Here is a 27077-nt window from a genome sequence, read left to right as displayed (position 1 = left end):
AAGCTTATAAAAGCTATCTTAGCGATCGTGCAGCGGGTTGTAGGCCACCTGGCAGTGCTAAAACGGGCATCTTCTTACGAGTTCCCTAACCAACCCGGAGGAAATATCACCCCAACCCACGCACAGGAAAAAACTGGCCATCGGCACTGTCTCTCCCACCTGATTGGACAGAGAGCTGTGGAGGGCAGGCCAGAAGCCTGCCAAGGGGCCCACCGCGATGAGAAGACAGCCCCTGGATGTTCAGGTCATCTGAACTTTAAACCCAGAGCTGGGCCCTGTATGGAGAGACAGCCTCACAACAGGCTTCAAAGGTGGCAGAAGTCCCAGATGTTTGTATTCTGCCCGTAGTTGTTTAAGTCCCCCTGAAAGAGCAAAGGTGATTATAGGTAAGGCCTGGCCCACTGTCTCCTAGAAAGCCACACCCCACTTCTCTCGGAACGCTCTCTTGAAGTTCACAGGAGGGTTCCACATCCGGTTATCTGTCTCCAAGTTGGCTGTCTTCATTCCAAAGGGTTTAAAAGTGCTGGGTGTCAGGGTGGGGCTTGGGGGGCCACTTCTCTGTAAGGAAGGGAAGAACTGGCCTTTAAGATCTGGGCACCAGCTGTGGGGTGCTTGGAATAACGTCATGCGTCATGCGGGTACACTCCTGCAAGGAAGGACCCTGCAATTGAAGGCTCTGGCTGGAAGCCGCATTTCCTCTCTGCTTGTGGGAGGTCTGAAGGAACACCCCATCTAGTGTGCCGGGAGATATTGCCAACTCTCTGCTCCATGTAGAGCCAGTCTTACGGAGGAGATCTTCCAGAGAGCCGAGTTGGACCAAAGAAACTGTGATCTACAAAACACCATCCCCCTCCGCCCCCACTGGCCCCCACACCCACCAGCTCCTTTACTTGCAAGAAAACTCTCAAGAGCCACCTCCCCTGGGAAGGCTTCCGGGAATGTCCCCAGAGGAAAGAGCTCATTGGTGTGGTGCCTGTCTGAGCTCCTTGGGGATAGAGTTTTGTCGGCTTTGTCCCTGTGCCTTGTCTTTAGTTACTGGATTTTGCTAGGGCTGGGGACTTAGCCATAAAGACCCGGACCCACAGGTTCTGGGCATCCTGGCTCACTCTCGGAGGTTCGGAATCGCTTTTTGCACCCTGTGCACCACGCAGGCCATTTACTGAGAAAAGTGAAGGGATAATTTCCTGACCTTAATATGCAAGCTGAGATTTTCTCAGCGGTTAATGATCAAAGCTCTGCTTCTGCCTCCTTAGCCCCAGGACGGGGAGGCCGCCGGGCTTAGTAAATGGCTTTAGACATCATCTCAGCCTGGACCTCCGTAATTAAATTTTACATGTTAATCTGAAAGGAGTCGTTTTGAAGGGCTTCCCGTGAGCCCAGCAGGCCTAATTTAGTGAAGCCAGGGCCAAGAAACAGAATGGCCGCCACCTGCAGGTCAGGCACAGGAAGTCAATTTATGCTAATGAGGGTGCCTGGCCTGCCTCAAAGGCATTGTGGGAGCAACATGTGTCCTGTTAATAGGTTGTGATTCTTTTGCTGGGTTGGCCTTGGTGTCCCAGGATCATGAGCAGCGCCACCTGCAGGCCTATTCGGGATGGGGCAGGCTGATTGATGACTTCCCTCCTCACTGTACTTCAGACAGTTTGGGGGTATGTAGTATCCCGAAATCTTGCCATCCCTGTGCCTCTAATAGAATTAACTATGTTGAAGATTATGTTGGGATATGCTCAAATCTGTCTCCTGTTGAAACTATTGTAGAACTATTTGGTTATATGCTCCTTCCTTCCTGAAGATGCTCTTGGCGTACTGTTCTCAAACTCGGGGGTCACAACCTGTACCCCAAGCCAGGTCCAGCCAGCTATGCTCAGTATGACAATTAAAAGAGTCAAATTAATAGTGCAAAGTAGAAAAAAAGGAGATTTATTCAATGTGTCCATTTTGGGAAGAGAAAACAGACAGATTCCAAAAGCCCGTCAAGTAAGTCTTCGGGATCTAGAACTGAGATTAAAGTTTAAATAGCCCGGCAAAGATGTGCACAGCACAGACCTGTCATTGCCTGGGCCTCAGTCTCATCCTCTAAGGTGGTTTGACAAGTTGTTAGGAGAGCTGTGTGAAGTCTCGTTCCTGGTTTTCCCTCTGGCTAATGCTTTTTCCTTCTCCCAGCTTGAGATTCTTGGGGGGAATTCCCACTTTTGGGGAGTTGGGGACAAGTATATCCTTCAAACAGTCTGAACACCAGATTGAGAGACGTGTCTGTTTGAGTCATCTCTGTTTCTGCCAGACTCATTATATTAGTGGCTCTCCGTTAGGGAGAGCAGAGGAAACTCATGGGTTGGGTACCTTCCATGTGCAACTTGGGACTAGGGTCAGTGATCTGGAGGTTTTGAGCTCTGCTTAAATGCCTTCATCTCACCCACCCTGACTAGAGACAGACTAGCTTTCAAGAAATGAAAGGTCAAGGAGGGCGATCAGCCTGGGCGTGTCTGCCCAGAGGCCTGCAGTGCAGAAGCAGGGAGAAGCAGGTACATTCACAGGATAAAATGTGCCATTTGTTGCTATTTAGCAAATGGGGAAACCGAGGCTCAGGAAGCTTAAGGGGAGGGAACTCAAAGGGAGGAGAAGGCTGAAGGATGACTCGTGAGGTGAGCAGCTCAGAGATAGCATCAGCCTTCCATGATTCTGTGATGGGCAGAAGGCATGGGTTAGGTACTGTGGTCCTGCCCACTTTGCAGAAATGACATGCTACAGGAGGCCTTCGGCGCTGGCAGAGATATGGTGCTGTGGCAGGGGGAGGGGGAACTGCTGACTTTTAGATTGGTGGTAGAGAAGTATACTCTTGCTCCCGTAGAAAATGCTTGTCAACCTCAAATCTAATGCCCTTAAGAATCATCTTGAGGCTGGCAATGTAGCCATGTTGATAGAGTGCTTGTGTAATCTGTTTATAGGACTTGGGTGTGACTCCCAGCATCACATAAGCTAGGCATGATGAGGCGCATTTGTTTGTTTTGTTTTTTAAAGATTTATTTATTTTATTTATAAGTACACTATAGCTGTCTTCTGACACACCAGAGGGCATCAGCTCTCATTACAGATGGTTACGAGCCACCATTGGTTGCTGGGGTATGAACTCAAGAACTCTGGAAGAGCAGTCAGTGCTCTTAGCCACAAGGTCACCCTCATCTACATAGAGAGACCACGACAGTTTGGGCTACGTAAGACCCTGTCGCAGAGAAAGCGTGTTGAGCAAGCCAGTTCTCATTCAGAACCCCAAGGCTTCAGGCGTGGAAACCTGTGGATTCTTGGGGATCTCGGTGCAGCTAACCTGCTTGGTACTGACACTTAGATGGCCTGGATGTGGGTGGCACAAGGAACGTCCTCAGAGGAAACATCCTCATGGGCCAGGGCATCCTTCAGCACATCCCCCAAAAGCCGGACATCAGAAGGCAGAGCTTTATTGAGTTTTTCCACTATAAACGATGCCTTTTGGCTGAGACATTCTGTCTTCCAAAACACAGAGATAGTAACACGCTGGATCCTGGTCTATGAGGTCTTAAAGCCAGTTTATTCCCCCATGCAACCCAAATAGATAGACAGTACCGCCCACCTCTGCAAGCTTGGGCCAGGAAGAGGCCAGCCACTGTGTAGTAGGTGTTAGCCCAGGCTATGAGTGAATGCACCTGTTAGACCAGAATAGAAAGAGAGCTCTACTAAGTACATCAGACGGAGGTAGCCGGCTAGGCAGTCAATAGCATAGTCCGCAGTATAGAATGATGGTTTGTGGGGTGTCCCCTGGTTCCTTGTATACAGTTTTCTGGCATGGGACTCACACTGTGCAAGGGAGGACAGCTGAGACTGGCCAGGGCACAGGTCTAAGAGGACAATGTGAGCTGTTGTGCATGCCACTTCTAGTTGTACCATCTCTGGTACCATGCAAATCAGAGATATGCAAATCAGAGATATGCAAATCCGAGATATGCAAATAAGACCAGTCCCAGTCAAAGGGGTGGGTCCTAGAGTTTGAGGACAGCTGCATGGCATGACGTCATTTCCTCCCATTAGTGCTCAGGAATTTCTGGACCACGTCTCGAAGGTGACTCAGTAGAGAGCTGGCCAGCTGGGTCTTCTGGTCTTTTATTAATGGCCTCTCCTTCACAGCACCCACCCGTAGGTTCTAGATGCATCGTCTCCTTGCTGCTACTGCAGCATAGACTCCCCATGAGCAGCTGACCCATTTGTCCTCACTGCCTAAATGTCCCTTGAGCCATGACACAGTGGCAGCAGGAACAAGACAGCACAGTGTGCTTGCATGCACGCATCCCAGCAGTCAACAGTCATGCTCCCAAGCTCTGTGCTAGGTGCTAGGCATGGTAGACACTCAGCAGATGAGAAGCCTGTGCCTCCCCCCCCCCCCCCCGTCATACCCTTCATTGCTGGTGCCTCACGGCTACCCAGAAAGCCCATGTAGCACAAAAGTCTGGCATATCCCAAGAGTCTTTTCCAGCCTTCCTTCTGGCTTCCACTGGAAGAGGCCACATTCCTGAAGGTGACCCCAGCTCCCTGTCCTTAACTTTTTCCCAAGAAAATGCAGTGTTGAATCTGGGTGTGGTGCCATGGCCCTGTAATGCCAGCATTCAGGAGGCTAAGGCTGGAGATTTGCAAGCTCTAGGCCAGCCTGGGCTATACAGCAAGATCCTGCCTTAAAGAAGAAAAGAGGGGATGAACAGAAGAGGAGGAGGGAGGGCTCTGCTGGCAGTTGGCCAAAACTATCCCCAGCCAACTTCCTGTTTCCCTTTCTGTAAGTCTCCGCTTCCAGACACTCGTCCTTCTCCGTTCCTGTCTTCTGCTACCTCATCTCATCCTGTCCTATTCCCCGCTGGGGTCCTCAGTTCCATCTATCTCGTGGAAACTTGGTCTCCTCGTGCCCTAGTCTGACTTGCTAGCTTCTTGCGGAACACAGAGGCGAAGCTAGGGAAGCTGCCGGAAAGTAGGTGCAGGTGCTGTCTCCATGCTGGGGCTTTGTCACATCCTGTAGTGAGGGAGAGGAGGAGTTTGCCTGTGAAAACAAGTCCAACTTTTAACCATCTTGGCACCCGGCAAAGAAGATATTCTGAAGAGACGTTGCGCCCTGCCCTCCCTTGGGCTATCCGAGTACTGAAACAGTGGCCCCCATGAGTCCCCAGAGTCTCATACTGGGAGAAGGAGATGGCTGAGGGCTGCTATAGCCAGAGGGGGAGTTTGTCTCCCAGGAAGAGATCTCACACGGTCTGAAGCCTACTTTGACTGGCTGACTTGCAGGACAGACTGGAGTGGAGAGGATGTGTCAGGACCACACCTTGACCAGGTCGGCTAAGGCACACATACCTCTTGTCCTCAATTTAAACCTAAGCCTCATGTCAGGACCCCCCCAAGATGCACTTGGGAGAGTGGGCGCTAGACCACTTTGTTCTTCTCCCCAAGTGGCTACATTGAATAAATGTTCCGTTTCTGTTTCTCACCAGGACTCTCCGGTCTAATTGGTCTATTGAGGACCTGTGCTGAGCCCAGCTTGTTAAAGCCCAGGTAGGACCCTGACAGCTTTGCTCATTGAACCAGTTGCTTATTCCCACGCACCAGGGCCTTGCTCTGCCCTGCTCTGCTCCAGGTTAATCCCTGGTACCTTGCCATTCTCCATCTTTTCAGGGTCACCCCCCACCCCCACCCCACCCCATTCTGCTTGTCTGTTCTGGATTGATACACCAGGGCTGGCTTGAAAACAATCTTTGTTTTCCAGAAACAAACTGCTGCTAGTGTATGTTGAAGTTCAGTGTATCTTCGATTGGTTTTGACCCAATAAGGAGACCAGATGTACCAGAAAAGACACGCATGGGGAGGAGCTAAGGAGATGCTCACAAGGACCTGAGTTTGAATCCCTAATACCTATGTAAAAATCTTAGTATGCCTATACCTGCCTGTAACCCCAGCCCTAGTTGGGTAAAGACAGGAGGATACTAAGAGCTCCTTGGCCAGCTAGTCTAGCCCATACTTCGAGCTTCCAGTTCGACTGGAGACTGCCTCAAACCAGTAATGCTGAGAGGGATAGAGGAAGGCATCAGACATCCTGCTCTGGCCTCTCTGTGTGAACACGTGGGTTATACACCTGCACATTTGTATGCATACATCACACATCTACCACACATGTCACACACACACACACACACACACACACACACACACACACACACACACACACAGAGTGATCGGCACCAGAGTGGATAAAATGCCATCTCTGTCCTTCCACTATGCTGGTCGCAGCCCTGATCTCCCAGTCCTTAATTTTAAGGGACTTGGTTCCTTCTTGGCCAGAGGCCCGAGTAAGCTAGTAGGAGGCTGTCATGGGGGTTTTCCATACCTCGGCACACACCGCCTTCCTTCAAGGTTCCCATCACCAGCTGGTCCTTGGATTCCATCCCACTCCTTCCCACCCCATCCCCCATCAGCAAGGTGAGCTGTGCAAAAGCTTCCTGCCTGGGAGGAGACTCCAGCTGTTGCTGATAGGTACCTCTGTCCCTGAATGGGGACCACCTGGCAACAGAGGAAGGTTCAGCTTTTCTTCATTGAGGTGGATCAGTTTAGCAGGGAACTGACAGTTTGCAGAATCCTCGGGGTAGCAGAAACGACAATTTACTCTCAAAAAGAGCTAAGAGGCTTGAAGTAGTTACAGAGTATTCTAAACAATCATGGGTTTTATCTATGTCCCGGAACCCCCGCTGCACATTGGAGTCACCTAGAAAGCTCAAAAGAGAAAAAAAGAAAGAAAGAAAAGGAAAGGGGGGGGAAAAAAGCTTCATCTCTCACCAGGCACAGTTAATTGGTTTAGGGTGGGGACTCCATATAGGGTTTAAAGCTCCCGGGCGATTCTCACTTGTAGTCAAGGTTAAGATTAAACCTGTGCTCTTCAGGCTTCAATGAGATCAAATGCACCTGGAAGGCTGGGTTAAAACTGCAGGTTCCACCCAGGAGGGCTGAGGCAGAAGGTTTGGAGAAGGAATGCAAGGATTTACATTTCTAGGGGATTGTGCTAGTGTGTGGTGGTGGTGGTGTTGGGGGAGGGTGGCTTAGTTGGTGTTTGCCTTGCAAGCAAGAGGACCAGAGTTCCATGCCTAGAATCTGTATAAAATCAGTTAGTCAGCCATTCAGTCAATCAATCCCAGCCTAATGTGGGGTTGCAGATGGCTCGGTGGGTAAAAGTTCTGACCTCAGCATGGTGACCGGAGTCCAATCCCCAGAACCCACATAAAGGAGAGAGCAGACTCCATAAATTTGTCCTCTGACTGCTACACACACACACACACACACACACACACACACACACACACAGAGCAATTTGCATTTCTGACAGGGTCTGGCCTGACCCCTGACCCCTGACCCCCAGCCTACTTTAACTACAATGGATAAAGTAGGCATTAGTAGAGAAAGTCCCTTGCTTTCTTTGTGTCTTTAAACATTGCTATGACAATCCTTAAGGACTTACAGTGACTTAATTCCAACAAACCTGTTCTCCACTGCATTTCTATTGACAAAGGGAGGCGGGGGGCGGGGGGGGGGGAACACACCCAGGACTTCACTTCTCAGCCTTGCTGGGGCTGCTGAGCCTCAGGGGGATCTGCTTGCCTGAATTTCCATCAATAACAAGAAGCGTGTGTCTGTTTGTGTGAATGTGTGTGCATGTGCCTGTGTGTGGGTGGGTGGGTGCACGTGTGTGTGCATGTGTGTATAGGTATGTGTCTGTGTCTGTGCATGTACCTCAGTGTGTGTGTGTGTGTGTGTGTGTGTGTGTGTGTGTGTGTGTGTTTTGAAACAAGAGCTTCTCTGTGCCCTCCATACTGGCAGCATTTCTGAAACATGACGTCTCTTGGAAAGAAAGCACTGTACAGTTGGGGAAGGGGGTGTGCTTGACTGGGGCTTCTGTTCCTCCTGCACATCCAGGAAGTGGGTGAGGACACACTGCCAGGTGAAACAGCTCATCCCTGCTCTCCTAACCTTAAGCAGGAACAGAATTGTGTTAGACTCCCAGACCAGGCTCTGTCCAAATTATGGCCTCTCTAGCTCTAGCCACATGGTTGCTTGTGGGATCCTCGCTGCTCCAGGAAAGATAGACAGACTTCCCAAGTGCCAGATTCCAGGTGAATGGCCGGTACCATTCTCACTTCCCCAAGGATACAGTCTTCAGATTGCCATACTCTGACTTCTAAGAGCTACTAGTGGCCACTTGCCTCCCCCAGCCCGGGATAATAGATACAGTACAACCAGGTGTATCCTTTTCCTTTAACTCCTCCACCATATTTGGTGTCCCACATTCATTCCTCTGCCACCCAGGAATCAAAGCCAGCTTGGCTGCAGTCCTGTGAGACCACCCCCCTTTCCCTCTGAGAGCTTTAAGGGACCTCCACTCTGCCTCGTGTTTCTGCACTCTCATCCAGGCCCTGGCACTCTGTCTGTCTGTCTGTCTACCTGTATGTCTGTGTCACTGATGTATTAACTTAGAAGCTAAGCTGTTATGGGGAGCCCACCAGAGAGGACCACTCAGACACAGTTTATAGCCAAATAAGAGTCTTTAGTCCAGATCCCTGGGACTGTACTCAGGTGCTAGGGCACTGGCCTGAGTGTCCAGAGCATGGGGCTTTTGAAGGCAGAAACAGCCATATCCTGGCATCTCACTCTCAGCAGCCACAGCGAGTCTCAAAGAGGCAAACAGATGAACAGAAGCCAAGATAAGCAGTTGGCTGGAGGAGTTTGCCTAAGCAGACAGTTTCACAAAAGCTAAGGTAAGTTAGTTGGGGCCTCCTGTCCTTGGGTTCCTAGACTACTCTCCATCAAGAAGATAGAATTCTAGTTAAACCTGGAATGGCCTCAGCAAGAATACAAGATAGAAGAACCTCTGTACTGTCCTGGCCTGTCCCAAAGTGTCATCAGACAGCACCTGAGGCCTGTAGCTGAGGTCTCACTTCCTGTACTTTCACCTCCCTCTCTGATGTTTCCGTGGATATATTTTAAAGAAACCTTGATTTCCGACTTTGTTTTGTTATTACAAACACTCAATGGAAGTGCTTCCATGCTGGAGGACAGGATTTGGGGTGATCTAAATCTCCAACCTCAGACTATGGCCACTCAACTGTCTCTTATTTACTCCCTTTGAGGTGAGAACTGTGCTTTCGTGTCTGCCCTCTCTGTTCCCAACCAACTTGATGAGCTCCGCTTTCTTTCTCTGCTACAGCTAACCAAGGTCAGCCTCTAGAGTCCGTAAGAAACACCAGAAAGTCCCCCAGGGCTGGGTTGCCAGTACAAACCTCCAGAAGGCCTAAGCTTGGGTGGGAGGAGGGCCAGGAGGCGGGAAACCACGCCCATTTTATCTACATTGCCTTTGAGATAAAGTCTACAATGAGAGAAGCTTAAGGAGTGGGAGCAGGGAGGAAGAACAAGGGGCAGGCCTAGGTCAGGGAAGTGGTGGCATGGTGTGCCATAAAAAGCCAGTGGGCAGCTGGGCCTTCCCACCAGGGCAAGTCAAACACAGGGAACATTTGTTACTGAGGGAGTGGTAACAATGTTATAGATACCATCTCTCTCCCCAGCTATCAGGGGGGATGGAGTGGTAACAATGTTATAGATACCATCTCTCTCTCCCCAGCTATCAGGGGGGATGGAGTGGTAACAATGTTATAGATACCATCTCTCTCCCCAGCTATCAGGGGGGATGGAGTGGTAACAATGTTATAGATACCATCTCTCTCCCCAGCTATCAGGGGGGATGGAGTGGTAACAATGTTATAGATACCATCTCTCTCCCCAGCTATCAGGGGGGATGGAGTGGTAACAATGTTATAGATACCATCTCTCTCTCCCCAGCTATCAGGGGGGATGGAGTGGTAACAATGTTATAGATACCATCTCTCTCCCCGGCTATCAGGGGGGATGGAGTGGTAACAATGTTATAGATACCATCTCTCTCCCCGGCTATCAGGGGGGATGGAGTGGTAACAATGTTCCAGATATCCTCTCTCTCCCCGGGCTATTGGGGGGGGGGGATGAACTTTCTCCATTTCTAATGTAGCAGAACCATCATATTGACAGGTGCTCCAGAGAGGGGGGGGGGAGAGAGAGAGAGAGAGACTGACTGCCCACATCTTTCACAGAAGATAAGACCCTGCCCGACTACAAGCTGTGCCATTATTTTATGTAACCAGAAAGGGGAAAAAAATCTACCAAATAAATTACAGCATTGATTGGGAAAACGTGTCCAATTCTAGAATATAGAAAATATGAAGAAATGGTGTCTTTGAATCAATATCAGGCAGTAATGATAATAAAATACTAAACTCACTCTTATTTATGACATCCTCTGCCAAACTCTTTACTTCTGTCTCCTCCCAGAGCCCCTCAGGAGCCCTTCATGGCAGCGGCTATTATGCCTCAGAAAAAGCAAGCCTTAAACATTTGAGTAAATTGGTCTCTGGGCTAAGGGATGGGGGCATCGAACTTAGGGTCTTCTGGCTTCTTTAGAGCGAGCTGATAAGCAAGTCGGAGCAGAGCCAGGAAGGATCTTCTCCTATTGCAGTTTGTCAGAAATGAAGATGCTCAATAAATAATTGAAGGGAAAGACTGGTCCACACAGGCAAAACACATCTGATGGAGGTTTGATAGGGTGGCGGCGTTGGCGTAAATCGCTGTTTGCTCTCTGGAAATCTAAGCAGCAAGTAGCATATAGATGTATCTTCCTCTGTGCTCTCTGCTGAGCCTCCACCCTGGGAGAAACGACGCCATCATTTTGGTGTGCAGTCGGGAGGTTTTACATTTGTATACATACGGTGGGGGTGTGGACGCTTTCATATGTATGGAAAATATGCTAAATGTTGGCTTCCTGAGGCCAGAGAGATGGGTCCATGGTCACGGATACTTGCTGATCATACACGGGTCTCGGGTTTCCTTTCCGACACTGACATGGCAGGTCACAACCATCTGTATGTAACTCCAGTTTGAGGGGACTGAAACTCTCTTCTGATGGATGACTCCGAGCTCATGTATGCACATGTTACCCGTGCAGGAACTCACACACACACACACACACACACACACACACATCATATATATGAAATAAGATTGCCTTTTATTTCTAAATATACTTCTTTAAAAATTCACTATATTCGGGGACTAGGTAGAGGGCTATACTGGCTTAGGGGTTTTGTTTTGTTTTGTTTTGTTTTACCATTTTGACACAGCCAAGGTCTTCTGGGAACAGGGAAGTTTAATGGGTAAAATACCTCCATCAGATGACCTGTTGGTAAGTCTGTCAGGGCACTTTCTTGATTAATGGTTGAAATGGAAGGGCCCAGGCCCATGGCCATGGTCCCACCAGTGGGCAGGTAGTCCTAAGTTGTATAAGAAGTCAGGGTGAACAAGCCAGAAAGAGCCAGTAAGCTGCACCCTTCTGTGTCCTCTGCTTCAGTTCCTGCCTCCAGGTTCCTGCCTTGAGTTCTCTGTTCTGATTTCCCCCGGCGAGGAACAAGTGGACTAAGCCCCTTCTTCCTTGATTTGCCTTTGGTCATGTTGTCCCATCACAGCAAAAGGATGTTAACCAAGACATGACCCCACAATTCCATTTCTCCGTGTTAACTCCAAAGAAGTAAAATATATACCCAAGTCTCCCCTCATTGGCATCTTATCAATAGCAGCCCTTGGTTTATCCAAACCCATGAGGTTCCATATGATTCTCTGGAATTCCCTGTGGTGTCTCAAACTGCACTCACCTGAAGGGAATCCCTTCATCCCACCCTGTCTCACATCTGCAGCTCTGGACCTCCTACATGGGGCCACCTGGGGGATCAGGCAGCTCTGTGCTGAGAAACCGGCCTGAGAAGCTCTAGTTGGGCTTGGTGGCTCTAAGCATATACAATTCTACAGAAATAGGGTGACTGTCCCATGACAGTCATGTGATCCTCCTGGGGAGGGAGAAAGAAAAGACTTCCAGACCTTTGGTCTCACAGTCATCCTGGGGCTTCTGAGTCAACCGGACAACACATTCCTGATGCTGTTTCAACTGCACCTTGACGAGGACAACTGGATGCTCTTGTAGGAGTCTAAGGGGTGTGTGTTCATTTTGCATTACTGTAACAAAACAGAAAACTGTGTGACTTGAGCTCACAGTTTCTGGGTGTCTCAGTCCACTGAGGTAGAGAAGACATGGCAGACATCATGGTCCTGGGATCACTCTTCACATCGTATTGGATAACAAAGCAGAGAGAGAGAGAGAGAGAGAGAGAGAGAGAGAGAGAGAGAGAGAGGAAGCGCAGCAGCAGGATCAAAGAGCCAAACATCTTCATTGCTTAATGTCTTGCAGAGGGCTTTCCAGTGGTCATTTAACCGTGGAGTACCTACCTACTGTGGGCCGGGTGGTGCAGGAGACACTGGGTGAGAGTGAAGCCTCTGTCTACCAGGAGTTCAAGCTATCAAACTGATAATACCACAGGGAAGGAGCTAGATGGAGGTGTGTGCGTGCCTATTACCTCTTTAATTTAATCATATAAATTTAAGCGGTAGCACATAAAACGCTAATAGTACAAGATGTGACCCGCCTCATGCTGATGGAGCAGGGCAGATGGCTAAGCAGAGTAATTTCCTGCTGTGAGAGCTACTGTCACACAAGGTAGTCAAGGCTCACTGGAGAGGCAGCTCTGGTGCACAGCATGCATGCAACAGGCCCTCCCCCAGAGACCCACTTCCCCCCAACCAGGGCCCACCCCTAAAGTTCCCCAACTTTCCAGGAAAGCACCTGGAGGTAGGGAACAAGCCTTCAGAATGTCCCTTGGGAGGTCATTGGGCATTCAGTAACAGGCGGCACCATTATGTCAGAGATGGAACCCCTAGAGGACGCTGGGGAGAAAACCACCCCTTGCCTCTTCTTGTCTCCTCTTCTGCATTCTTCTTGATCCCCTGCTCAGCCTTCTGACATCCCAACCACCGAAGCTGCCTCTCCAGTGAGCCTTGACCACCTGTGTGACAGGAGTTCTTAGACCAAGAAATAGCTCTCCTTCTCCATCTCCTCAACCAGCACGAGCGGGTCACACCTTGTAGTATTAGCCTTTTATTGCACTCCCTTAAATTTATATGATTAAATTAAAGACATGGTAGGTGTGCGCACAGCCCTGTTTAGCTCTTTCCGTGTGTTACTACCACTGTCTGGTGGCTTGTTCTCCTTGTAGACAGTCTTCGCTCCCATTCTAGTGCCTCCCGAACCCGGCCCCCAGAAGATGCCCCACAGCTAAATGACTCTGCAAAAGCCCTCTGCAAGATACAAAGTGTTAAGAATGCTTGGAACACGCAGGCAATGAATTCTGGTGATGCTGTTTCAAAGTACCCATGCAGCACAGTCCTTGTTTCTAGGAATACATGTAAGACTCATCTTGTGTCCCATGCACACGGTGGGCAATGCCCATCCTTGCCAACTCATTTTAAGAATGACTGACTCCCATATTCCTGGTCCCTCCCTGGAACATGCATGCAGTTGGAGCTTTAACATGGGGACAGGTCAACAGTCCAAGTCCTGCCCTACTGGTGACCTGGCCAAGTCCCCATCGTCTCAGAGACTCTTGAAAAGAAAAGCTTTGTGTATGCATGAATATGATACGCCTGTGTGGGCAGTGGGAGTGTGCACACAATGTGTGTCAGACGACAACCTCAGGTGTCCTCGTCTTCCACTTTGCTTGAGATGGGCTCTCTTGTCCTTTGCTCTTTGCACACTAGGCTAGCTGGCTTGTCTGGGGGTTCTGTTTCTGCCATAGGAGCTGGGATTACAGATGCCCCCAGATTTACTATGGTGCTTTGTGCCCCAAGTGCCCCCTCCAACCCCTCCAGTAAAAGGCCCAGCCCTCTGGTCCTTTTCCTCCTGTGTAAAGAGTCTAGGCAGTTCAATCCCAGCATGCCTAGTACCACCTCTGATCTCCGAGGCTGTTCACCAGCCATTGCCTTCCCTACAGGAAGACTGGGCAGAGGCTGAGCAGGGCTGGGTTCGGTCATCAACCACAGCACAGCTGTGGCAGGGAGGCAGCTCCGTGCAGAGGCAATCTCCCTTTAGAATTCCAGGCCGGCAGTGTGTGCCTTGGATAAAGTTCAGGTAATCGTGCCTGCAGCCTGCCTCCTCCCTCCCTTGCTCTCTCCTCAGCTCTGAGCTGACAGAGTTATAATAATTGGGTGCCTCTGCTTAAGCTCATCAGTGCTGGCTTCCTGAAAGGAACGTGGCAATTAGCAGTCCTCACCCTGTAATAAAGCCTTTAATATCCACTTTCACGGTTCATATTACAGTCATTCAGGCCTGTCCCCTTGCACATGGCCTGTCAGGCAGCGGGTCTGTGGATGCCCACTAGGGAGCTGCCCCCGCTGAATGGCTTAGCACACAATGGTTGCAGAGGCCCCAACAATCCAGGCCAGGCAGCTGGGGAAAAGGGCTGGAAATGAGAAGGGATATTTCTGCCCACTGAGGTTCCAGGGAGCTGACCGGGGAAGCAGGCAGCAGGCAGGGGGCACAGTATCCTCACTTCTGTAAATCTCCCACCATCCCGCTAACCCTCCAGGCTTTCTTACCATCCAGTCACCCCTCCACAGGTTCATCACTGGGTAGTTTAGAAGCACAAGGAGATGGAGGTGAGGCTGGGGCAAAATGGATAGTTCTGGATGGAATCTCTGAACGTGTGTATGCTGCTGGTTGGTTGCACACTTTCCAGGGGAGAGATCTTGCTAAACAGCAGTTCTAGGAAACATGCATGTCTGTGGGGAGTGAGACAGCTCCAGCTAGAACCTCTGGCCATCCTCTCCTGAGCAGTGGCCATCTTGGCAAGTACCTGACCTGCTATGGAACGTGCGCAGGCAGGAGGCAGGTCTTCTCCCATCTTGCCATCAGTATGAATGGCTTAACAATGTGTGCTACACGCAAAGATAAAGAAAAGACAGCCTTCATGGAGCCACAGTCAGGAAATAGAAAACAGACAGGAAGTGCTGATGGGCTGTGCAACATCAAGTCCATCCCCAAGAGTGTCCCACTTTCTCTAGTGAGCTCCACCTCCTAAGGGTTCCATAGCCTTCCCCAAAATATGTGCCCGTGGCTGGAGGGCAAGTGCTCCAACACATGATCATGGGACCTTCAACTTTCTACAGCATCCAGGGCTTCCTGGGGGAGGGACTGTCTCCTGCGTTGGGTTGTGTTTTCGTAAAGAAGCAGTATGCGTTACTTCCATGCCACGGACTCTCTTTAAACCTTGCCACACCCACTCCCAGTGGTGAAGTCTGCATGCCTCCCCTAGAACCCGAGCAGATCCTGGTGGCAACCCTGCTCAGTAAAATTCGAGACTAAGAAGGCTGCAGGCCTTTCAGGTTAGGTGAGAAAAAAAACTACAGACTCCCTTGATTTCTGTCTTTCTAGATGGTTGTTCTAGGAACTCATTGCCATATTGGGAGGAAGTCTAAACCACATGGAGAGGCTGCGTGCAGATGTCCCACTTCACAGGCACAGCTTATGGACAAAACTGACCCAGTTGGACGCGTAGTTGAGAAAACATTCAAGAAGATTCCAGGCCCGGAGTCTGACTGCAGTGAGACCGTGACGAAGAACCACTCAGCTGAGCCCAACCAAACCTAGCAGCAGAGGATATGGTCAAAGACATTGTCACTATTTGAAGCCACCAAGTTTGGGGCATTCGCTATACATCCCAGTATGATTCTTAGTTTACAATGGAGGTTGACCAGATGGTGGATAAATCAAGTTCTAGATGACAAGGATGCTACATACAAAGAAAAATTGCATGAAGTAGATCCCTTTGACATAGACTGAAGGGAGTTGCAAGGTCTGCAAGATTGAACAGTGCAGAGAGGCAGGTTCCACCCTACCCATCGGGGAGTTAGGGAGGATTTCAAGCAAGGGAAAAGTCCTCCAGAAGTTAGTAAGAAGCTGCAATATGGACAATGGGATGAAAGAAGCGGAAACTACGTATGCCCATCTATACCAGTGCCAACTTCTTGGACAATGAGCAGATAGGAGGCTACTCCATGAACCTACTCAGGAGAAGACATTGCTGGGGTAGTAAGATTATGAGCCCTGTGGTGTTTCAAGCACCCGGTCAGTTTCATGGCTGGATGAATACAAGAGGTGAAGAGAAGAGGGGAAGACTCTTGGGTTTCTGAATTGCAAGACGTTGCCATTTCATTTGCATCACGTCGGTAAAACACCCTGAAAAGCAGCTTTAAGGAAGGGCGTGTTCAGCTTACAATTCCAGGTCACAGAGCACCACTGCAGCGCATCAAAGCAGGAACTTGAAATAACTGATCTCATCCCTGGTCAAGAGCAGAGAGAGAATGGACAGATGTGCCCATGTGTGCTCAGCTCTCTCTCCCTACCTGGATGCAGTCTGAGATGCCCTGCCTAAGGAATGGAGCCATCCACAGTGGACTGGACCTTTCCACATCAGTGAACACAATCAAACATTTCCGCCTCAGACATGTGCACCAGTCAGTCTGATTTAGGCAGCCTCTCCATTGAGACTGTCTTCCTAGATTGTGTTACATTGACAATGGCAGGGTTGAAAGACCCAGAAATAGAAAACAGAAGAAGCAATCGTAGGGAAGGACATAAAAGTTCCTGCTTGGGGCATATGGGTTTCTTTCTTTTTTTGGTTCTTTAAGACAACATTTCTCTGTTTAGCATTGGCTGTCTTGGAACTCACTCTGTAGACCAAGTTGGCCTCAGAGATCCAACTGCCTCTACTTTAGTGCTGGAATTAAAAGGTGTATGCCATCACCTCCTGGCATTTTTCTTCTTCTTTAAATAGATAAAATGTCTTATGGATGGCTAGATTCACAAATCCTAGAGCCCATAAGAAAGGCTGAATTTAAAGGACAGATGTGAGATTTATCTAGACTACTAAGCTGTAAGACATAGAATGTGGAAAGCAATGAGGCCCCAGGGCAAGTTTCTGCCAGAAGCCAGTGTCCAAAGGTGAACTGAAGAGGGGAGGAAAAGACAGAAGAATAGTATGTGTGCGTGTGTGTGTGTGTGTGTGTGTGTGTGTGTGTGTGTGTGTGTGTGTGTGTGTTGTGTGCCAGGGTGTGGGTAGGACAGCCAGAGGTGGGCAAGAAACCAAGGACAGAACAGGGGGCAAGAAACCAAGGACAGAACATTCAGGTTGGAGTGGCCGATACATCACTCATACGTATGTCACTGTGGATAGCCAATATCTGGTTCCCAGCATGTGCAGTCATTAAGGGGAGCAAGGCAGGCAAGGGGAGAAGTCAGTACCTCTTTTCCTGGGAAAGAGTACATTAAACATCTCCTACCGGGGGAAGTAGTCCTCTGTAGAGAAAAAGAGTGGGATGCAGCACCCAGGTGTGTCTCTTGTTTGAGGTGACCAGAAGGTGTCCTGTGCTGGCAATGCTCTTAGTTTGCTTTCTGTTGCTCTGATCAGAGGCTGGGTATGGTGGAAAGGAAGGAAGATCATTTAGACCACAGTTTTGGAGGCTGGAAATGAAAGATTTGGTTCTCCCCCCTCCCCCCTCCCCCCTCACCCCCATGACACCACCTACGTTGTATCATAGCTGAGGGAATCATGAGAGAAGTGAGTTAAAATCCTGGCAGCAGTGCCTTTAAGAAGGGTGGATCATATGACCAGATGAGAGAGAAAGAGGCAGGGAGGCAGGGAGGCAGGGAGGCAGGGAGGGAGGCAGGGAGGGAGGCGGAGGAAGGGAGAGAGAGAGAGAGAGAGAGAGAGAGAGAGAGAGAGAGAGAGAGAGAGAGAGAGAGAGAGAGATCTCCTGGTCCATCTGTGCCCAAAAATAATTGGCTAGTACCTCTTGTCATTCAGAACAGGTCCTTCCCACTCCATTTGCTGCTCTAGGCACCTATCTCCTGTGGAATGGATGGCACCACCCCCTAGACCGGGGTCTTGAAGAAAGAGGAGAAAATAACCTGAACAGCAGACCCATCTCTCTCTCTGCTTTCTGGTGGTGGATGCAACGCAACCTCCATGACGGACTATGGCCTCAAACTATGTGCCCAGAGAAACCCTCAAGTGGCTCTCTCTGGTATTCTGTCTCAACAATGAGGGAAGTAATCTCACCACATACCTATTTACCAGTTCCCTAGGCGACCCTCCGTTGCATCACACTGACACCAAAACTTTAACATCACGGGTGCCATTTTTGATGGTAAAGACTCTAAAACTCAGAGTAACAAAGGGATTTTTAGTCTTTGGCTCAGAATAGGGCACGCACTGGAGCCTAGTCTCTCAGACCAGAATTCTTCCTCTCCTTTTTCACTGTGATAATTTAAACTGTCAATTTGCCACAGACTAAAGTCACTTGGGAAGAACATCTCAATCAACTGACGAACTTTCTGAATCAGGTTGGCCTGTGTGCATGTCTGTGGAGGGTTGTCTTGATTGCTAATTGATCCAGTCCACTACGGGCAGCAGCATTCCCTAGGTTGGACATTGCACTGTATGTGAGGAAAGCTAGCTAAGCCAGCAAATGTGCCTATCTCCTTTCTTTGCTTTTGATGATGGATACAATGTAACTAGCTGTTAACAAATTCCTACTACTGTGACTTCCCTGGTATGGTGGGTCTTAACCTGGGGTTGTTTTTAACCCGAAATTGCAAGACAAATAACCTCTAAGTTGCTTTTTGTCAGGATATTTGTTACAACAACAGAAATGATATTAGAACACTCCCAAATTACCAGAGCAGCAGGAAGACAGACAGCTCCCCAACCAGGCTGTCCTGCTTTGGAAGTAGATGCTTAAGCGCTCTCTCTCTTTCCCTCTCCCTCCCTCCCTCCCTCCCTCCCTCCCTCCCTCCCTCCCTCCCTCCCTCCCTTCCTCCTCCTCCATCCATCCTTCTTCCTCTAGTTGGGAACAACATCCACCTTTCTCATTTCTACAGCCATTTCTTCCCAACCCAGCCTTCTACAACACCTGCTCTTCAAGCTGCCACCGACCCACAGAAGTACCCCAAAATGAGTGGCAGTAGGCTGTGGAAGGCAGGGGAGGGGAACTGAGAAGAGTGGGTTGGTTTCAGGGGCGAAGCAGAGGGCAAGAGGGAAGGGCGAGGCTGTCTCCCCAGCCCCCCTGCCAGCCTCTGCCTACCTGCCGAGCCCAGCACCATGAAACCAAAGCACATTAAGGGTAGGCAGGCAGGTGCTCAATGCTTCTAATGTCTCTAATGTGTTCCATTACAACCGTTCCACAATAAGGTAATTATGCGAGGAAATAATAAACGTGTCCGTCTTTCTGGAAATATTTTTACTTCCAGCAAGAGGGAAGCAGCGCCATTGTTTTTTGAGAGCATCTCTGCTCCCGTACATATTAATTAACTGTGCTCGGGCTCCAGCACCTCACGGCATTTGTATTATTCATAAATGTCTCAGGGATGCAGTAACTTATGTACTCCCCTCCTTGGCTTGAAATCGTTTTTTAATTTCAAGTTCTTTTTTTTTTTTTTTGAGTAATTGCACTTGCGGTTTGTGCCATCTGTGCCAGGGGCCCCACTCCCTAAACTGTACCCCAACACTTTCTCCCCTTCCCTCTCACTTTTGCTGCTATGAGGGGCTCTGACCTACAAGGTCTTTTTCATGTCCCGAAAGGATTGCAAGTTCAGGCTCTGGGTGGGAGGATCGTCCTTAAGGGCATCGTTCTTCTTAGGGTTGATTTCTAACTTTTCTTTTTTATTCCCACCCCGCCCCCTCTCAGCTCTCCCACAGCGACTCCATCTCTCCCTTTCTTTCTCCACCTTGCATTTTTCTTTAAATGAATAGACTATGATTTTAAGCAGTTTGAGGGGGAAAATTGACTGGAAAGTACAGAGAGTTCCCATGCACCTCCTCACTCCCACCTCCGTTGCTCCTGCTGTGAGCCTCTTGCATTAGTGTGGTACAGGGCAAGGAACCAGGGCAATGTGTTACTGTCAAGACAAAGCCCACCGCCTGTGCCAGGGTTGCTGTCGGTATTGTGCATGTGGTGTCTCTGGGTAAATGTATGATGTCCTGTATCTGCCATCTAGAACATTTCACCGCCCTAATACCCTGCTTTGATCCACCCGTCATCCTTCTCTCTCTGCTCCAGTGCCCCGAACGTCTGGCAAACAATGGTATGCTTTCTGTCTCTGTAGTCCTGTCTTTTCTAGAACATTCTATCATAGGAACCAGACTGTGTGTGCCCTGTTCAGATCTCCTTACACGTTTCTGGTCTCAAGTCTTAGTTCTTGAGTCCACGGAGTCTGTCCTGTGTCCGGGATGTGAGCTCCTCAGAGACAGGGACCATGATGATGAATGGACTTTTCTTGGCTCTGTTTGGAAACGGGTAACTGTGTGCTGAGATACCAAAGGGAAGAGCAGGGCAGGTAGAGGCCCCACTCCTCTCTAGTTGGTTTGGCCAGATGGTTTGTAAGATGTGAGATTTGAGGGCAAACCAACTGACCCCTAGGCTCTTATCAGATCTCTCAATGCGCAGAAATCAAGTCCAAGAGGGTGGGGGCAGGGCTGGTGGTCTTCCCAGTGTCCCCGCTCATCTCAATGAGCTTATGGTTTGAGGTGGATGAACGGTGACATGGAGTCCTTCCTGAGAGACAGTTCATGGCACTGTTGACCTGTACGGAAGGTTTCTCATCTGAGTGATTCTCTGCTCTGTATGAGTGACCCGGGACTGTGCAACCCACCTCACCCTCAGCCTGACTGCTGCTGGTTGCATTAAGTCTGGAAAGTGTGAGATCTCTCACGGAGCCAGACCTCTGCTCCAGGATCCTAGACATCAAAGAGAAAGCCGGAAATGGCTTTTCCTCCATTAGCTGAGATTGCACCCAAAGAAGTATCCACGAGAGAGTCTGAGAGACAAGCACGCCCAGGGACGGAGAGTGGGCCTCCTGTCTTCCCCTCCTGGAAGCCTCTTCTAGTGCATAAACTCTCTCCAGCATGTAGGAAGTGCTGTTTTTGAGGAGTTGCTGGTCTTTTCAGTCTCTCTAGTCTTATTGTGTTGCTCCTTTTGGGAGAGAAATGGTGGCCCCACTGCAGTTGACAAAGGAGCGGAGGAAGAAGAGCCAAGACACTCAGATTCTGAGGATGCAGAGAATGCTGTATGTCTATAACATGCCTATAACACATGTCTGTAACATGTCTATAACAGACTCCAAGGGCCAGAAGCCCAGGTTGCAGCCCTCTCTAGCTACTCTGATCCTTTGTTGCTCCTCCTGTGTCAACACAGTCATGATTCAGAGCCCAGGAGAGGATTCTCCCCCCATTCACTCAGGACAAGGATTCTAAGGGACCAGTGATCTGTAGGGTTCAAAGCCCATGCCCAGTGGCCACTTCTCCAAGGCTCCTGTTTCCAGTTAGCATCTTTAGTCATGCATAAGTGGTTATGTTCAGACACTGACAGATGGGGGGTGGGAGCAAAAGCTTCATGTGAGGGATCTCTCCATCAGTGTCCCCAGAAGTTTCTACAACAAGGAATACAAGCCAGGACTAATACAACTCTTCCATACCAGGGGCACACAATGGCGCCGTCCTCCGAGGGTGGGATGTCTGGGCAAAGCGAACAGAGACTAGGATTACAAATGGAAAGAATCCACTGGGGACAGCCAGCCTCTGGCTGCAACGAGGAAAGACAGGCAGCCCCAGCCCTGCTGTGCGCAACTCTGGCTGTGCTGTTGAAGCAGGCTCCAGCTGGTACCCTCCTCTCCGGGACCCCTGCCAGTCTGGCTAGTGTCTCTACAAGCTGATCTGGGAGAGCATGGTGAAGACTTGAGGACAGAAGGGAAACTGCAATAGCCCTCTCTGCAAGCCCTGACTGCTACCCCAGCTCACTGGAAAGGTGAGGTCAGAGGTGCTTCCTCCCTTGGACCCTGGGGGCCTCGAGTTCCAATCTGGGTGCTTCATTCTTCCGACTGTGAGCAAAAACCCATCTACAATCCAAGGGGAGCGAGCAGCAGTCTTGACTGAGGTTGGGCATAGCCTTGCCCGGGTCTACAGAGTCTTGCCTCCCATCTGTGAAGCTACATGGTCTTGGGTGCAAACATCACAGCTACATATAGACTTTGTGGGTCTCAGGCCATTTGGACACTCAAGCGTCAGTCTTTACTGTGAAGTGGGGACAAGGCAGCCAACCTTGGAGTTCTGCCCATTAAGTCAGGTTGCTAGGTGAACAAGAGTGTCCAGAACCCTGCTGCCCTGCTCGCCCCCTCCCAAGGGTGAGAGAACCCAGCCTCTTTTGTCTTTACAACCAGCTGGTGATTGCCTGCCATCCATTCAGCCCTCTGCTTCTTCTTGTTTCTTATTACCAGACTTCTTGTGTTCACGGAATGGTGAAGGTTTGTGTCTATTGTCTTTTTTTTTTTTTCATTCCATAAGTATCTGACGTATGACTATTCCTCAGCAGGCTGTGCACTGGGTACTGGACTTGCGTCCAGGAGAAAGACAGGCACGCATCTTGCGCATGTCAGAATGATAGTCTGGTGGGGAAGGCTGGTGTTGTACAAGTGATTTTTAATAGTGAACCACTCAGCATGGGGAAGTAGGGCTGGTCAAAATAACCCAGGAAATGTGAGTTCACCAAAGAGAAGGCATGTGCCCGAGAAAGAGAGTGGAGGGGACACTGTCACAAACCAAAATTTGTCTGGCACTACCGGAAGCTTAAAGGGGTGATAAAGATCTTCCTGGGGCTGGTGGCGAGATCCATCCCCACACGAGTTGCTCTGTTTCATAGAAGCCGTTCCTAGGGTTGTCTTTTGGAGTCATTGAGGGTGGCATCTGATGTGCTTCTTGCTGTTCTGTGATGGTTGAGTCACAGTCCTCGAAAAGGAGGCCACTGATATTCCTTCTTCTTTCTGTCTATCAAAAGAGAGTGACGTAGATAACCCAAGGGGGGGGGGAATTTCAAGTCATTAAAATACACACTCGAAAGGGAGCGGTCAAAACACAAACTGGTTTGACCCAAGGTCAGAATTCTCAGCTGATCCGAGGGGTGGCTGTCCACACCGGACCTGCTGCTTAAAGCATCTCCCAGCTGCCTACGGTGCGTTCGTAACTCGTGGGCGATAAACAACTCCTTCCACGAAGCCAGAAGTCATCGGGTCAAGAACAGCTGCAGCCGATCTGAGGCTCTCTCTGTCAGATTGTTCCTGGAAATGAAAAAAAAAAAAAAAAAAAAAAAAAGCATGTCGGAGTCAAGAATTGTAGAATAAACTGCTGACTTCCCATCTGCCCCTCAGGGACAATTACCGGTTTGAGAAACCCATGTTTAGAGTGTATGAGGCAAGCTAATGGGTATGCAGTTTCCAGGAGAATAGTAAATAGACATTGTAAAATGGGAGAGGCGAGATTCCTATCTTTACTCGAGGACTAATAGTAATGAGGGCCACCAGGTTGGCAGAGAGCCGCGTAAAATTCCCGTCGGGGATGATGGGGCGGGATCTGTTGAATCGTCGCAGCCTGTATTCATTTGATTTTTCTGGTGCCCCGATAAAACACTGATCAAAAGGAACTTGCTCCAGAAAACTGTTGATTTGATTTACAGGTTACTATCCCTCTTCAAGGGAAGCCAGGGCAGGAACTGGAAGCGGGATCCTGGAAGCAGGAACTGAAGCAAAGACCTTGGAGATCATGTAATGGTTCGCTCCCTATGCTTGTTCAACATCCTTTCTCTTACAGCTCAGGACCACGTCCCCAGGGGTGGGACCACGCCCTACAGCAGGCTCCCACATCCTCCAGTTGTGTCAAGTTGACAAAACCCCACATGCACTCTGATCCCTAGAAGTCAGGAGAGGGGTTGAACTACCCCTAGGGTAAGTTCTAGAAAGTGGCTGGAGATGTTGGGTGGAAGGATCAAACCATCCGTAGGTAACCCTGCAGGACAGTTTCCGGGGCATGTGACTGCCTGTCTTCACTTCTTCCTTTTCAACCCTAGGAAGCCAAGGAGACTAGGAGGCAGGGGATAAGGTCTATTCAGCCATTTAGGGCGTACAGGGGACTAGAGGGGGCGGGGAGACAAATAGGGCTCATTTGTTTCTACATGCTTGTTCTCATCGCTTGCCTCTTGACAACACTTCCATTCGCTGTTCTTGGGAATGCCAGGCAAGCCCCTGACCAGCTGAGCTACACCCCTAATATACTTATATATACAACAGCTTGGGAAACTCACACAGTGGCTGAGAGCCCCAGCCATTAGAGTTGGTCACATTTGGGCTAACAGCTGCACTTACTCATTCTTTCTGCATTCCAGTTTGCTCCAGAGCAGGAATTCACATACTGCCGTGCCTGCATGCGGCCCCGCCCACATATAAACAAACCACTGTACTTTTAACCAGAAGAGCTGGGGTAAGTCATTGAGAAGATAGCTCGAACATCCTAATCCAAACTTCCAAACCCCAAACACTCTAAAAGGAAGGTTTCCGAGTTCTCAGAGGACATCACGAATAAAAATCCCCACTCCAGTCTCGTGGGGGAGGTTTATAGCCAAAATGAAAGTAAGGTAAACCTTCAGTGAGTTACCACTGGATGACTTAAGTCAAGGAACAATGCTTCCTGGTTTTCAAATCAGGTCGCATCCTCAAGATGTTTCCTCATGGGGACACAAATAACCCAAATGTTTAAAAAGAACATCTTCTGGTCTCAGTGCTTCCGACAAAGGCCACTCAGCCTGTGTCTGTCTGTCCCTGCCTGTATGTCTTTCTGTGCCCATTTATCAAGGGTTTCCTTGACGTTATCTACACTCTGACGCACACAGGTTTGTTCTAGCTCTGTGTCTGCTCACTTTGTGCCACTTGGCAGTATTTTCTTCACCTTCTTCCTGCTGGTCTAGGGCAGCCAAGCTCCTGAGTGGATACTAATCTACAGAGCAAGAAACTTCCCTCAGAGCTTCAGCAGGTGGGGCAGGGTCCTTCCGGGGCTTCCCAGGGAGAGGGGTTTCAGCACAAGAATATCTCCCCGCCACCCCTCTCCACCTCTCCTCTCCTTTCTTCTCCCCTTCTCTTTCCCCTCTCAGCTCTTCCTCCTCCTTCCCCCCTCTTTGTGCATGTCCGTGTGTGTGTGTGTGTGTGTGTGTGTGTGTGTGTGTGTGTGTCTGTGTGTGTGTGTGTCTGTGTCTGTGTGTGTGTGTGTGTGTTCATGTGAGTATGCAGGTGCATGTGTAGGTCAGAGGTCAAAGTTGGATGTATTCCTCTGTTGTCCTTTATTTTGAGTCAGGGTCTGACCTTGAACCTGGGGTTTATTAGTTCAACTAAGCTGTCTGATCAACGAGCTGCAGCGGGCTGCTTGTCTTCGTGACCCCTGACCCTTATAGTGCTGGGGTTAGAAGTCCACACTGCTGCCTGTGATGAGGACCTGGACTCAGGGCCTCCTGCTTCTTCAGCAGGCATTTTACTGACTGAGCCCCCTCCCCAGCCTCTTCAAGCTCCTTCTCCTCAGGAAAGTCGGTGGTTCAGGGATGCCTAGCTGGCTCTGGATGGGGATAGTCTACAGACCAACCTTGGCATGTAGAGAGACCTCCGGGGAGCCTCTGCCCCTCAGGCAGCTTCTTAGATATCACAACTCTGGGGGAGAAGACCCCAGGCCACCAGCAGCCCAGGCGAGAGTGGCGTTTTCTCAGAGCTTCTCTCCAAGCCCTGGGAAAGCACCAATTAGTTCCCCTTCGTGCAGCTTAGTGGCAGCCTGGGGAACCCCTCGGACGACAGACTTTCTCCTCAGGAGCAGTTGGAGCTCAGATCCCTCTCTGGCTGGATGTGTGTCAGAGTGATGGTACCATGTGTCTTTAACTGTGCACAATTTAGAAGTGCAAAATATGGCCTGGTTGGTTTCTCTTTCTTTAGCAGGGTGTGTGTGTGTGTGTGTGTGTGTGTGTGTGTGTGTGTGTGTGTATGCACACACACACAGACATACGCATATATATCTAGAGACAAAGAGGAAGTGAGTTGAAGAGGGGGCTGATGACTGAGAGAACTCACAAGCACATAAGGTATGAGGAAGAGAGAGGGAGATTTCACAGATTTTAAATATAGGAGGATAAATATTTGAAAATCTGCAGAGCTGCGCGTGTAGGAAGATGCAGTTCGGGCTTGTGGAGTTAGGTCCCCGGAAGAGACAAAGTGACATCCTCATACTCCTGAAATGCTGGGAAAAGAGGATTGTGCATGGTAAGGACTTCTCTGTCTCTCATACACACACACACACACACACACACACACACACACACATACACACACACACAGGGTAGAGAGAAGATACATATAGAATAGACACAGAAATAAGTACACTAACATCCAAACATACAGATACACAAATACACTTAAAAGCATGATGTACGAGTGAGCTGGAAGGCTCAGACGGTAAGGCCTTTGCAGTATAAGCCCGATGACTCGAGCTTAACCCCCAGAGTCCACCTAAAAAGCTGAGTGTGGCGGTAGAGACTTGAAGTCACAGAACTTCTGTTGGCAGATATGAGGCTGAGACAGGAGGATCATGGGTCATGGGCCAGCTAGCTTGATGTATACAGTGGGGCAGAAAGAGCAAGATGGTCTTGTCTCAATGAGATGGAAGGAGAGAACCGAGTCCTGAAAGCTGTCCTCTGATCTTCACAGTATACCAGGGCACATGCTTGTGCACACACAAACATGCACACACACTACATACATACACACGAATAACAATAAAGTATATACAAGTATCTGTCTTGTAATAATCATGCCTTCACCCATAAATGTCTAGTGTATGAGCAAGACCCCATCCTCCTCTCCTAAGGGTGAGTGCAGCCATTTGATATTGTATCCGAGGCCTAACCCCCTATACATGAAGCCATAGGGCAGAGGGGCAGGGGGTGGGTAAACCATTGAAACCGAATGCCTGGGGGCTAGGCTCTGAAGAAGAGGTGCGTTACCAGCTTGTGTTGCTGTCCCATCACAGACTCAGACCTACAGATGATAGACACATGACTGTATAGGTTAGTGGGTTAACAATTACTCTGCTAAGGAGCAAAAAGGAAAAGATAGCCTTAGGAAAGTTCCCTCCACACAGGAAGAGAGAAGC

At 49.5% G+C, this 27077-nt stretch overlaps 2 long non-coding RNA genes across 4 annotated transcripts in view; one reads left to right on the top strand and one right to left on the bottom strand.

Annotated features, from left to right (window-relative positions):
- Positions 1-4857: 4857 nt before the first annotated feature.
- LOC148003169 (uncharacterized) lies at positions 4858-16815 on the top strand. Its single transcript, XR_015631336.1, has 3 exons — positions 4858-5341; positions 5499-5559; positions 15446-16815. It is a non-coding gene; the product is annotated as an uncharacterized LOC148003169 (long non-coding RNA).
- A 4302-nt stretch (positions 16816-21117) lies between these two features.
- LOC102548022 (uncharacterized) overlaps positions 21118-27077 on the bottom strand; it is a 32023-nt gene continuing 26063 nt past the window's right edge. For 2 of the 3 annotated variants that reach the window (XR_015631334.1, XR_015631333.1), the window contains one exon: positions 21118-23179. This is a non-coding gene — a long non-coding RNA (uncharacterized LOC102548022). The remainder of the gene's footprint in view (positions 23180-27077) is intronic. The other variant, XR_015631335.1, reaches the window with a different exon arrangement.

Source organism: Rattus norvegicus, chromosome 10 (genome assembly GCF_021556685.1).
Source record: "Rattus norvegicus strain SHRSP/BbbUtx chromosome 10, alternate assembly SHRSP_T2T, whole genome shotgun sequence".
Classification (NCBI taxonomy): Eukaryota; Metazoa; Chordata; class Mammalia; order Rodentia; family Muridae; genus Rattus; species Rattus norvegicus.
The sequence above is the reverse complement of the archived record's forward strand: the minus strand, read 5'-3'. Positions and strand labels throughout refer to the sequence as shown.